The 13744-nt window shown below is 35.1% G+C and overlaps 6 non-coding genes across 6 annotated transcripts; all 6 read left to right on the forward strand.

Moving 5' to 3' along the window:
• The first annotated feature begins 2534 nt into the window (after positions 1-2534).
• On the forward strand, positions 2535-2606 carry TRNAC-GCA (transfer RNA cysteine (anticodon GCA)). The gene has a single exon. It is a non-coding gene; the product is annotated as a tRNA-Cys (tRNA).
• Positions 2607-5396: 2790 nt separating this feature from the next.
• TRNAC-GCA (transfer RNA cysteine (anticodon GCA)) lies at positions 5397-5468 on the forward strand. The gene has a single exon. It is a non-coding gene; the product is annotated as a tRNA-Cys (tRNA).
• An 881-nt stretch (positions 5469-6349) lies between these two features.
• TRNAC-GCA (transfer RNA cysteine (anticodon GCA)) lies at positions 6350-6421 on the forward strand. Its single transcript has one exon. It is a non-coding gene; the product is annotated as a tRNA-Cys (tRNA).
• Positions 6422-7303: 882 nt separating this feature from the next.
• TRNAC-GCA (transfer RNA cysteine (anticodon GCA)) lies at positions 7304-7375 on the forward strand. The gene has a single exon. It is a non-coding gene; the product is annotated as a tRNA-Cys (tRNA).
• An 880-nt stretch (positions 7376-8255) lies between these two features.
• TRNAC-GCA (transfer RNA cysteine (anticodon GCA)) lies at positions 8256-8327 on the forward strand. Its single transcript has one exon. It is a non-coding gene; the product is annotated as a tRNA-Cys (tRNA).
• A 3739-nt stretch (positions 8328-12066) lies between these two features.
• On the forward strand, positions 12067-12138 carry TRNAH-GUG (transfer RNA histidin (anticodon GUG)). Its single transcript has one exon. It is a non-coding gene; the product is annotated as a tRNA-His (tRNA).
• Positions 12139-13744: the final 1606 nt, after the last annotated feature.

The following is a 13744-nucleotide window of genomic DNA, read 5'->3' on the forward strand; positions in this document are numbered from 1 at the left end:
TATAAAACTGTGGTGGAAACCAATAATATGCCTTTAATGAACTGTATTAATTTGTACAGCTGACCAGAAGTGCACTGATGTCATTAGTTCTACAAGTTCCATACAGTCACCCACTCTATCACCTTTTTAAAAAAGGGCAGTTTTCAACATTGAAGGGTTTATGTCAGTGGTAGAGCGTAGGAGTGTAGTTCAAGAAGTCCCTGTTTCATAACTATATACCCTCTTCAATAGATCCTGTTAAAATGTTTTTCAACCCAATGCACTGTAAGAAACAATAGGATATATCATCATTTCATATACAAAAAAATGAACGATTGGGTTTAACTATGCTCTTAGCACAAAATCAACAAACTGCAGTAGAGAAGCAGTTACATTTTGCAGAATTTGTGCATTTGACAAAAGATTTTTTTTCCATGTTCCAAGATCTACATGTGATACGAAATGTATGAATTCTTGCAATGGAAACCTCACTGTATTTTACCAAGGCAGATAAAGGACATCCTTCGCACCCCATATACTTATAAGGAGGGTTTGGTGGCTGAAAATGCATTGCTTTGATGGTGATTGCATGTTGCTTGCACTTTGTACATATTACTGAATTAATAAAGATGGACTTTTCAAAACTGGTGGTATAGCTCAGTGGTAGAGCATTTGACTGCAGATCAAGAGGACCGTAGTTCAAATCTGGGTGTCCCCTTGTTCAACTGTTTTACCTGTAGAAATATTTTTTTATTAAATAAATTGAAAAAAACATTTACAATCTTAGCATTTTATGTAATGAGCAACACATTTCTACATTTGAAATACTCCTGATCTTCTCCTGAAACATAGGGTAAACACCATGAAACTGTTTAGGATTTCTTCATATGATACAAGCTGTGTTTTACATTCACCCAAGTTCTACTGGTTATATGACCAGTTTGAAATAGTCCATTGGAAGCTCATATGAATGTTATAAAACTGTGGTGGAAACCAATAATATGCCCTTTATGAAATGTATTAATTTGTACAGCTGACCAGAAGTGCATTGATGTCATTAGTTCTACAAGTTCCATACAGTCACCCACTCTATCACCTTTTTAAAAAAGGGCAGTTTTCAGCATTCAAGGGTTTAACTCAGTGGTAGAGCATAGGAGTGCAGTTCAAGAAGTCCCTGTTTCATAAGCATATACCCTCTTCGATAGATCCTGTTAAAATGTTTTTCAACCCAATGCACTGTAAGAAACAATAGGATATATCATCATTTCATATACAAAAAAAATGAACAATTGGGTTTAACTATGCTCTTAGCACAAAATCAACAAACTGCAGTAGAGAAGCAGTTACATTTTGCAGAATTTGTGCATTTGACAAAAGATTTTTTTTTTCATGTTCCAAGATCTACATGTGATACGAAATGTATGAATTCTTGCAATGGAAACCTCACTGTATTTTACCAAGGCAGATAAAGGACATCCTTTGCACCCCATATACTTATAAGTAGGGTTTGGTGGCTGAAAATGCATTGCTTTGATGGTGATTGCATGTTGCTTCCACTTTGTACATATTACTGAATTAATAAAGGTGAACATTTTAGAAATGGGGGTATAGATCAGGGGTAGAGCATTTCACTGCAGGACAAAAGGTTCCTAGTTCAAATCTGGGTGCCCCCTTGTCCAACTGTTTTACCTGTAGAAATATTTTTTTAATTAAATAAATTGAAGTAAACATTTAGAATCTTAGCATTTTATGTAATGAGCAACACATTTCTACATTTGAAATACTCCTGATCATCACCTGAAATATAGGGTAAACACCACTAAGCTGTTTAGGATTTCTTCATATGATAAAAGCTGTGTTTTACATTCACCCAGGTTCTACTGGTGATATGATCAGTTTGAAATAGTCCACTGGAAGCTCATATGAATGTTATAAAACTGTGGTGGAAACCAATAATATGCCCTTAATGAAATGTATTAATTTGTACAGCTGACCAGAAGTGCACTGATGTCATTAGTTCTACAAGTTCCATAGAGTCACCCACTCTATCACCTTTTTTAAAAAGGGCAGTTTTCAACATTGAAGGGTTTATGTCAGTGGTAGAGCATAGGAGTGTAGTTCAAGAAGTCCCTGTTTCAGAACCATATACCCTCTTCAATAGATCCTGTTAAAATGTTTTCCAACCCAATGCAATGTAAGAAACAATAGGATATATCATCATTTCTTATAAAAAACAATGAAGTATTGGGTTTAACTATGCTCTTAGCACAAAATCGACAAACTGCAGTAGAGAAGCAGTTACATTTTCCAGAATGTGTGCATTTGACAAAAGATTTTTTTCCATGTTCCAAGATCTACATGTGATACGAAATGTATGAATTCTCGCAATGGAAACCTCACTGTATTTTACCAAGGCAGATAAAGGACATCCTTCGCACCCCATATACTTATAAGGAGGGTTTGGTGGCTGAAAATGCATTGCTTTGATGGTGATTGCATGTTGCTTGCACTTTGTACATATTACTGAATTAATAAAGGGGAAAAACTTCAGAACTGGGGGTATAGCTCAGTGGTAGAGCTTTTGACTGCAGATCAAGAGGTCCCTAGTTCAAATCTGGGTGCCCCCTTGATCAACTGTTTTACCTGTAGAAATATTTTTTTAACTAAATAAATTGAAGAAAACATTTACAATCTTAGAATGTTATGTAATGAGCAACACATTTCTACATTTGAAATACTCCTGATCATCTCCTGAAACATAGGGTAAACACCATGAAACTGTTTAGGATTTCTTCATATTATACAAGCTGTGTTTTACATTCACCCAAGTTCTACTGGTGATATTATCAGTTTGAAATAGTCCATTGGAAGCTCATATGAATGTTATAAAACTGTGGTGGAAACCAATATTATGCCCTTAATGAAATGTATTAATTTGTACAGCTGACCAGAAGTGCACTGATGTCATTAGTTCTACAAGTTCCATACAGTCACCCACTCTATCACCTTTTTAAAAAAGGGCAGTTTTCAGCATTCAAGGGTTTAACTCAGTGTTAGAGCATAGGAGTGCAGTTGAAGAAGTCCCTGTTTCATAACCATATACCCTCGTCAATAGATCCTGTTAAAATGTTTTTCAACCCAATGCACTGTAAGAAACAATAGGATATATCATCATTTCATATAAAAAAACAATGAACAATTGGGTTTAACTATACTCTTAGCACAAAATCAACAAACTGCAGTAGAGAAGCAGTTACATTTTGCAGAATTTGTGCATTTGACAAAATATTTTTTTTCCATGTTCCAAGATCTACATGTGATACGAAATGTATGAATTCTTGCAATGGAAACCTCACTGTATTTTACCAAGGCAGATAAAGGACATCTTTTGTACCCCTTATACTTATAACGAGGGTTTGGTGGCTGAAAATGCATTGCTTTGATGGTAATTGCATGTTGCTTTCACTTTGTACATATTACTGAATAAATAAAGGTGAACATTTCAGAAATGGGGGTATAGCTCAGGGGTAGAGCATTTCACTGCAGATCAAAATGTCCCTAGTTCAAATGTGGGTGCCCCCTTGTCCAACTGTTTTACCTGTAGAAATATTTTTTTAATTGAATAAATTGAAGTAAACATTTACAATCTTAGCATTTTATGTAATGAGCAACACATTTCTACATTTGAAATACTCCTGATCATCACCTGAAACATAGGGTAAACACCATTAAGCTGTTTAGGATTTCTTCATATGATACAAGCTGTGTTTTACATTCACCCAAGTTCTACTGGCGATATGATCAGTTTAAAATAGTCCATTGGAAGCTCATATGAATGTTATAAAACTGTGGTGGAAACCAATAATATGCCCTTAATGAAATGGATTAATTTGTACAGCTGACCAGAGGTGCATTGATGTCATTAGTTCCACAAGTTCCATAGAGTCACCCACTCTATCACCTTTTTAAAAAAGGGCAGTTTTCAACATTCAAGGGTTTATGTCAGTGGTAGAGCGTAGGAGTGTAGTTCAAGAAGTCCCTGTTTCATAACCATATACCCTCTTCAATAGATCCTGTTAAAATGTTTTTCAACCCAATGCACTGTAAGAAACAATAGGATATATCATAATTTCATATACAAAACAATGAACAATTGGGTTTAACTATGCTCTTAGCACAAAATCAACAAACTGCAGTAGACAAGCATTTACATTTTGCAGAATTTGTGCATTTGACAAAAGATTTTTTTTCCATGTTCCAAGATCTACATGTGATACGAAATGTATGAATTCTTGCAATGGAAACCTCACTGTATTTTACCAAGGCAGGTAAAGGACATTCTTCGCACCCCATATACTTATAAGGCGGGTTTGGTGGCTGAAAATGCATTGCTTTGATGGTGATTGCATGTTGCTTGGGCTTTGTACATATTACTGAATAAATAAAGGTGAACATTTCAGAAATGGGGGTATAGCTCAGGGGTAGAGCATTTCACTGCAGATCAAAATGTCCCTAGTTCAAATGTGGGTGCCCCCTTGCCCAACTGTTTTACCTGTAGAAATATTTTTTTATTAAATAAATTGAAAAAAACATTTACAATCTTAGCATTTTATGTAATGAGCAACACATGTCTACATTTGAAATACTCCTGATCATCTCCTGAAACATAGGGTAAACACCATGAAACTGTTTAGGATTTCTTCATATGATACAAGCTGTGTTTTACATTCACCCAAGTTCTACTGGTGATATGACCAGTTTGAAATAGTCCATTGGAAGCTCATATGAATGTTATAAAACTGTGGTGGAAATCAATAATATGCCCTTTATGAAATGTATTAATTTGTACAGCTGACCAGAAGTGCATTGATGTCATTAGTTCTACAAGTTCCATACAGTCACCCACTCTATCACCTTTTTAAAAAAGGGCAGTTTTCAGCATTCAAGGGTTTAACTCAGTGGTAGAGCATAGGAGTGCAGTTCAAGAAGTCCCTGTTTCATAAGCATATACCCTCGTCAATATATCCTGTTAAAATGTTTTTCAACCCAATGCACTGTAAGAAACAATAGGATATATCATCATTTCATATACAAAACAATGAACAATTGGGTTTAACTATGCTCCTAGCACAAAATCAACAAACTGCAGTAGACAAGCATTTACATTTTGCAGAATTTGTGCATTTGACAATAGATTTTTTTTCCATGTTCCAAGATCTACATGTGATACGAAATGTATGAATTCTTGCAATGGAAACCTCACTGTATTTTACCAAAGCAGATAAAGGACATCCTTCGCAACCCATATACTTATAAGGAGGGTTTGGTGGCTAAAAATGCATTGCTTTGATGGTGATTGCATGTTGCTTGCACTTTGTACATATTACTGAATTAATAAAGGTGAATTTTTCAGAACTGGGGGTATAGCTCAGTGGTAGAGCATTTGACTGCAGATCAAGAGGTCCCTAGTTCAAATCTGGGTGCCCCCTTGTTCAACTGTTTTACCTGTAGAAATATTTTTTTAATTAAATAAATTGAAGAAAACATTTACAATCTTAGCATTTTATGTAATGAGCAACACATTTCTACATTTGAAATACTCCTGATCATATCCTGAAACATAGGGTAAACACCATGAAACTGTTTAGGATTTCTTCATATGATACAAGCTGTGTTTTACATTCACCCAAGTTCTACTGGTGATATTATCAGTTTGAAATAGTCCATTGGAAGCTCATATGAATGTTATAAAACTGTGGTGGAAACCAATAATATGCCCTTAATGAACTGTATTAATTTGTACAGCTGACCAGAAGTGCACTGATGTCATTAGTTCTACAAGTTCCATACAGTCACCCACTCTATCACCTTTTTAAAAAAGGGCAGTTTTCAACATTGAAGGGTTTATGTCAGTGGTAGAGCGTAGGAGTGTAGTTCAAGAAGTCCCTGTTTCATAACCATATACCCTCTTCAATAGATCCTGTTAAAATGTTTTTCAACCCAATGCACTGTAAGAAATAATAGGATATATCATCATTTCATATACAAAAAAATGAACAATTGGGTTTAACTATGCTCTTAGCACAAAATCAACAAACTGCAGTAGAGAAGCAGTTACATTTTGCAGAATTTGTGCATTTGACAAAAGATTTTTTTTCCATGTTCCAAGATCTACATGTGATACGAAATGTATGAATTCTTGCAATGGAAACCTCACTGTATTTTACCAAGGCAGATAAAGACATCCTTCGCACCCCACATACTTATAAGGAGGGTTTGGTGGCTGAAAATGCATTGCTTTGATGGTGATTGCATGTTGCTTGCACTTTGTACATATTACTGAATTAATAAAGGTGAACTTTTCAGAACTGGGGGTATAGCTCAGTGGTAGAGCATTTGACTGCATATCAAGAGGTCCCTAGTTCAAATCTGGGTGCCCCCTTCTTCAACTGTTTTACCTGTAGAAATATTTTTTTAATTAAATAAATTGAAGAAAACATTTACAATCTTAGCATTTTATGTAACGAGCAACACATTTCTACATTTGAAATACTCCTGATCATCTCCTGAAACATAGGGTAAACACCATGAAACTGTTTAGGATTTCTTCATATGATACAAGCTGTGTTTTACATTCACCCAAGTTCTACTGGTGATATTATCAGTTTGAAATAGTCCATTGGAAGCTCATATGAATGTTATAAAACGGTGGTGGAAACCAATAATATGCCCTTAATGAAATGTATTAATTTGTACAGCTGACCAGAAGTGCACTGATGTCATTACTTCTACAAGTTCCATACAGTCACCCACTCTATCACCTTTTTAAAAAAGGGCAGTTTTCAACATTGAAGGGTTTATGTCAGTGGTAGAGCGTAGGAGTGTAGTTCAAGAAGTCCCTGTTTCATAACCATATACCCTCTTCAATAGATCCTGTTAAAATGTTTTTCAACACAATGCACTGTAAGAAACAATAGGATATATCATCATTTCCTATACAAAACAATGAACAATTGGGTTTAACTATGCTCTTAGCACAAAATCAACAAACTGCAGTAGACAAGCATTTACATTTTGCAGAATTTGTGCATTTGACAAAAGATTTTTTTTCCATGTTCCAAGATCTACATGTGATACGAAATGTATGAATTCTTGCAATGGAAACCTCACTGTATTTTACCAAGGCAGATAAAGGACATCCTTCGCACCCCATATACTTATAAGGAGGGTTTGGTGGCTGAAAATGCATTGCTTTGATGGTGATTGCATGTTGCTTGCACTTTGTACATATTAATGAATTAATAAAGGTGAATTTTTCAGAACTGGGGGTATAGCTCAGTGGTAGAGCATTTGACTGCAGATCAAGAGGTCCCTAGTTCAAATCTGGGTGCCCCCTTGTTCAACTGTTTTACCTGTACAAATATTTTTTTAATTAAGTAAATTGAAGAAAACATTTACAATCTTAGCATTTTACGTAATGAGCAACACATTTCTACATTTGAAATACTCCTGATCATCTCCTGAAACATAGGGTAAACACCATGAAACTGTTTAGGATTTCTTCATATGATACAAGCTGTGTTTTACATTCACCCAAGTTCTACTGGTGATATGATCAGTTTGAAATAGTCCATTGGAAGCTCATATGAATGTTATAAAACTGTGGTGGAAACCAATAATATGCCCTTAATGAAATGAATTAATTTGTACAGCTGACCAGAAGTGCATTGATGTCATTAGTTCTACAAGTTCCATACAGTCACCCACTCTATCACCTTTTTAAAAAAGGGCAGTTTTCAGCATTCAAGGGTTTAACTCAGTGGTAGAGCATAGGAGTGCAGTTCAAGAAGTCCCTGTTTCATAAGCATATACCCTCGTCAATATATCCTGTTAAAATATTTTTCAACCCAATGCACTGTAACAAACAATAGGATATATCATCACTTCATATACAAAACAATGAACAATTGGGTTTAACTATGCTCTTAGCACAAAATCAACAAACTGCAGTAGACAAGCATTTACATTTTGCAGAATTTGTGCATTTGACAAAAGATTTTTTTCCATGTTCCAAGATCTACATGTGATACGAAATGTATGAATTCTTGCAATGGAAACCTCACTGTATTTTACCAAAAAAGATTAAGGACATCTTTTGTACCCCTTATACTTATAAGGAGGGTTTGGTGGCTGAAATGCTTTGCTTTGATGGCGATTGCATGTTGCTTGCACTTTGTACATATTACTGAATTAATAAAGGTGAACTTTTCAGAAATGGGGGTATAGCTCAGTGGTAGAGCATTTGACTGCAGATCAAGAGGTCCCTAGTTCAAATCTGGGTGTCCCCTTGTTCAACTATTTTACCTGTAGAAATATTTTTTTAATTAAATAAATTGAAGTAAACATTTACAATCTTAGCATTTTATGTAATGAGCAACACATTTCTACATTTGAAATACTCCTGATCATCACCTGAAACATAGGGTAAACACTATTAAGCTGTTTAGGATTTCTTCAAATGATACAACCTGTGTTTTACATTCACCCAAGTTCTGATGGTGATATTATCAGTTTGAAATAGTCCATTGGAAGCTCATATGAATGTTATAAAACTGTGGTGGAAACCAATAATATGCCCTTAATGAAATGCATTAATTTGTACAGCTGACCAGAAGTGCACTGATGTCATTAGTTCTACAAGTTCCATACAGTCACCCACTCTATCACCTTTTTAAAAAAGGGCAGTTTTCAGCATTCAAGGGTTTAACTCAGTGGTAGAGCATAGGAGTGCAGTTCAAGAAGTCCCTGTTTCATAAACATATACCCTCTTCAATAGATCCTGTTAAAATGTTTTTCAACCCAATGCCTTGTAAGAAACAATAGGATATATCATCATTTCATATACAAAACAATGAACAATTGGGTTTAACTATGCTCTTAGCACAAAATCAACAAACTGCAGTAGAGAAGCAGTTACATTTTGCAGAATTTGTGCATTTGACAAAAGATTTTTTTTCCATGTTCCAAGATCTACATGTGATACGAAATGTATGAATTCTTGCAATGGAAACCTCACTGTATTTTACCAAGGCAGATAAAGGACATTCTTCGCACCCCTTATACTTATAAGGAGGGTTTGGTGGCTGAACATGCATTGCTTTGATGGTGATTGCATGTTGCTTCCACTTTGTACATATTACTGAATAAATAAAGGTGAATATTTCAGAAATGGGGGTATAGCTCAGGGGTAGAGCATTTCACTGCAGATCAAGAGGTTCCTAGTTCAAATCTGGGTGCCCCCTTGTTCAACTGTTTTACCTGTAGAAATATTTTTTTTATTAAATAAATTGAAGAAAACATTTACAATCTTAGCATTTTATGTAATGAGCAACACTTTTCTACATTTGAAATACTCTTGATCATCTCCTGAAACATAGGGTAAACACCATGAAACTGTTTAGGATTTCTTCATATGATACAAGCTGTGTTTTACATTCGCCCAAGTTCTACTGGTGATATTATCAGTTTGAAATAGTCCATTGGAAGCTCAAATGAATGTTATAAAACTGTGGTGGAAACCAATAATATGCCCTTAATGAACGGTATTAATTTGTACAGCTGTCCAGATGTGCACTGATGTCATTAGTTCTACAAGTTCCATACAGTCACCCACTCTATCACCTTTTTAGAAAAGGGCAGTTTTCAGCATTCAAGGGTTGAACTCAGTGGTAGAGCGTAGGAATGCAGTTAAAAAGGTCACTGTTTCATAACCATATACCCTCTTCAATAGATCCTGTTAAAATGTTTTTCAACCCAATACACTGTAAGAAACAATAAGATATATCATCATTTCATATACAAAACAATGAACAATTGGGTTTAACTATGCTCTTAGCACAAAATCAACAAACCGCAGTAGAGAAGCAGTTACATTTTGCAGAATTTATGCATTTGACAAAAGATTTTTTTTCCATGTTCCAAGATCTACATGTGATACCAAATGTATGAATTCTTGCAATGGAAACCTCACTGCATTTTACCAAGGCAGAAAAAGGACATCCTTCGCACCCCATATACTTATAAGGAGGGTTTGGTGGTTGAAAATGCATTGCTTTGATGGTGATTGCATGTTGCTTGCACTTTGTACATATTACTGAATTAATAAAGGAGAACTTTTCAGAACTGGCCGTATAGCTCAGTAGTAGAGCATTTGACTGCAGATCAAGAGGTCCCTAGTTCAACTCTGGGTGCCCTTTGTTCAACTGTTTTACCTGTAGAAATATTTTTTTTATTAAATAAATTGAAGAAAACATTTACAATGTTAGCATTTTATGTAATGAGCAACACATTTCTACATTTGAAATACTCCTGATCATCACCTGAAACATAGGGTAAACACCATTAAGCCGTTTAGGATTTCTTTGTATGATACAAGCTGTGTTTTACATTCACCCAAGTTCTACTGGTGATATGATCAGTTTGAAATAGTCCATTGGAAGCTCATATGAATGTTATAAAACTGTGGTGGAAACCAATAATATGCCCTTAATGAAATGTATTAATTTGTACAGCTGACCAGAAGTGCACTGATGTCATTAGTTCTACAAGTTCCATACAGTCACCCACTCTATCACCTTTTTAAAAAAGGGCAGTTTTCAGCATTCAAGGGTTTAACTCAGTGGTAGTGCATAGGAGTGCAGTTCAAGAAGTCCCTGTTTCATAAGCATATACCCTCGTCAATAGATCCTGTTAAAATGTTTTTCAACCCAATGCACTGTAAGAAACAATAGGATATATCATCATTTCATATAAAAAACAATGGAACATTGGGTTTAATTATACTCTTAGCACAAAATCAACAAACTGCAGTAGAGAAGCAGTTACGTTTTGCAGAATTTGTGCATTTGTCAAACGTTTTTTTTTCATGTTCCAAGATCTACATGTGATACGAGATGTATGAATTCTTGCAATGGAAACCTCACTGTATTTTGCCAAGGCAGATAAAGGACATTTTTGTACCCCTTATACTTATAAGGAGGGTTTGGTGGTTGAAAATGCATTGCTTTGATGGTGATTGCATGTTGCTTGCACTTTGTACATATTACTGAATTAATAAAGATGGACTTTTCAGAGCTGGCCGTATAGCTCAGTAGTAGAGCATTTGACTGCAGATCAAGAGGTCCCTAGTTCAACTCTGGGTGCCCTTTGTTCAACTGTTTTACCTGTAGAAATATTTTTTTATTAAATAAATTGAAGAAAACATTTACAATGTTAGCATTTCATGTAATTAGCAACACATTTCTACATTTGAAATACTCCTGATCATCTCCTGAAACATAGGGTAAACACCATGAAACTGTTTAGGATTTCTTCAAATGATACAAGCTGTGTTTTACATTCACCCAAGTTCTACTGGTGATATTATCAGTTTGAAATAGTCCATTGGAAGCTCATATGAATGTTATAAAACTGTGGTGGAAACCAATAATATGCCCTTAATGAAATGTATTAATTTGTACAGCTGACCAGAAGTGCACTGATGTCATTAGTTCTACAAGTTTCATACAGTCACACACTCTATCACCTTTTTAAAAAAGGGCAGTTTTCAACATTCAAGGGTTTATGTCAGTGGTAGAGCGTAGGAGTGTAGTTCAAGAAGTCCCTGTTTCATAACCATATACCCTCTTCAATAGATCCTGTTAAAATGTTTTTCAACCCAATGCACAGTAAGAAACAATAAGATATATCATCATTTCATATAAAAAACAATGGAACATTGGGTTTAACTATGCTCTTAGCACAAAATCAACAAACTGCAGTAGAGAAGCAGTTACATTTTGCAGAATTTGTGCATTTGACAAAAGATTGTTTTTCCATGTTCCAAGATCTACATGTGATACGAAATGTATGAATTCTTGCAATGGAAACCTCACTGTATTTTACCAAGGCAGATAAAGGACATCTTTTGTACCCCTTATACTTATAAGGAGGGTTTGGTGGCTGGAAATGCATTGCTTTGATGGTGATTGCATGTTGCTTTCACTTTGTACATATTACTGAATAAATAAATGTAAACATTTCAGAAATGGGGCTATAGCTCAGGGGTAGAGCATTTCACTGTGGATCAAAAGGTCCCTAGTTCAAATCTAGGTGCCCCCTTGTCCAACTGTTTTACCTGTAGAAATGTGTTTTTAATTAAATAAATTGAAGTAAACATTTGCAATCTTAGCATTTTATGTAATGAGCAACACATTTCTACATTTGAAATACTCCTCATCATCACCTGAAACATAGGGTAAGCATTAAGCTGTTTAGGATTTCTTCATATGATACAAGCTGTGTTTTACATTCACCCAAGTTCTACTGGTGATATTATCAGTTTGACATAGTCCATTGGAAGCTCATATGAATGTTATAAAACTGTGGTGGAAACCAATAATATGCCCTTAATGAAATGTATTAATTTGTACAGCTGACCAGAAGTGCACTGATGTCATTAATTCTACAAGTTCCATACAGTCACCCACTCTAACACCTTTTTTTAAAAAGGGCAGTTTTCAGCATTTAAGGGTTTAACTCAGTGGTAGAGCATAGGAGTGGAGTTCAAGAAGTCCCTGTTTCATAACCATATACCCTCTTCAATAGATCCTGTTAAAATGTTTTTCAACCCAATGCACTGTAAGAAACAATAGGATATATCATCATTTCATATACAAAACAATGAACAATTGGGTTTAACTATGCTCTTAGCACAAAATCAACAAACTGCAGTAGAGAAGCAGTTACATTTTGCAGAATTTGTGCATTTGACAAAAGATTTTTTTTCCATGTTCCAAGATCTACATGTGATACGAAATGTATGAATTCTTGCAATGGAAACCTCACTGTATTTTACCAAGGCAGATAAAGGCCATTCTTCGCACCCCTTATACTTATAAGGAGGGTTTGGTGGCTGAACATGCATTGCTTTGATGGTGATTGCATGTCGCTTCCACTTTGTACATATTACTGAATAAATAAAGGTGAATATTTCAGAGATGGGGATATAGCTCAGGGGTACAGCATTTCACTGCAGATCAAAAGGTCCCTAGTTCAAATCTGGTTGCCCCCTTGTCCAACTGTTTTACCTGTAGAAATATTTTTTTAATTAAATAAATTGAAGTAAACATTTACAATCTTAGCATTTTATGTAATGAGCAACACATTTCTACATTTGAAATACCCCTGATCATCAACTGAAACATAGGGTAAACACCATTAAGCTGTTTAGGATTTCTTCATATGATACAAGCTGTGTTTTACATTCACCCAAGTTCTACTAGTGATATTACCAGTTTGAAATAGTCCATTGGAAGCTCATATGAATGTTATAAAACTGTGGTGGAAACCAATAATATGCCCTTAATGAAATGTATTAATTTGTACAGCTGACCAGAAGTGCACTGATGTCATTAGTTCTACAAGTTCCATACAGTCACCCACTCTATTACCTTTTTAAAAAAGGGCAGTTTTCAGCATTCAAGGGTTTAACTCAGTGGTAGAGCATAGGAGTGCAGTTCAAGAAGTCCCTGTTTCATAAGCATATACCCTCGTCAATAGATCCTCTTAAAATGTTTTTCAACCCAATGCACTGTAAGAAACAATAGGATATATCATAATTTCATATAAAAACAATGAAAAATTGGGTTTAACTATACTCTTAGCACAAAATCAACAAACTGCAGTAGAGAAGCAGTTACGTTTTGCAGAATTTGTGCATTTGACA

Source organism: Ambystoma mexicanum, chromosome 4q (assembly GCF_040938575.1).
Source record: "Ambystoma mexicanum isolate Mex_15411 chromosome 4q, UKY_AmexF1_1, whole genome shotgun sequence".
In the NCBI taxonomy this organism is placed as follows: Eukaryota; Metazoa; Chordata; class Amphibia; order Caudata; family Ambystomatidae; genus Ambystoma; species Ambystoma mexicanum.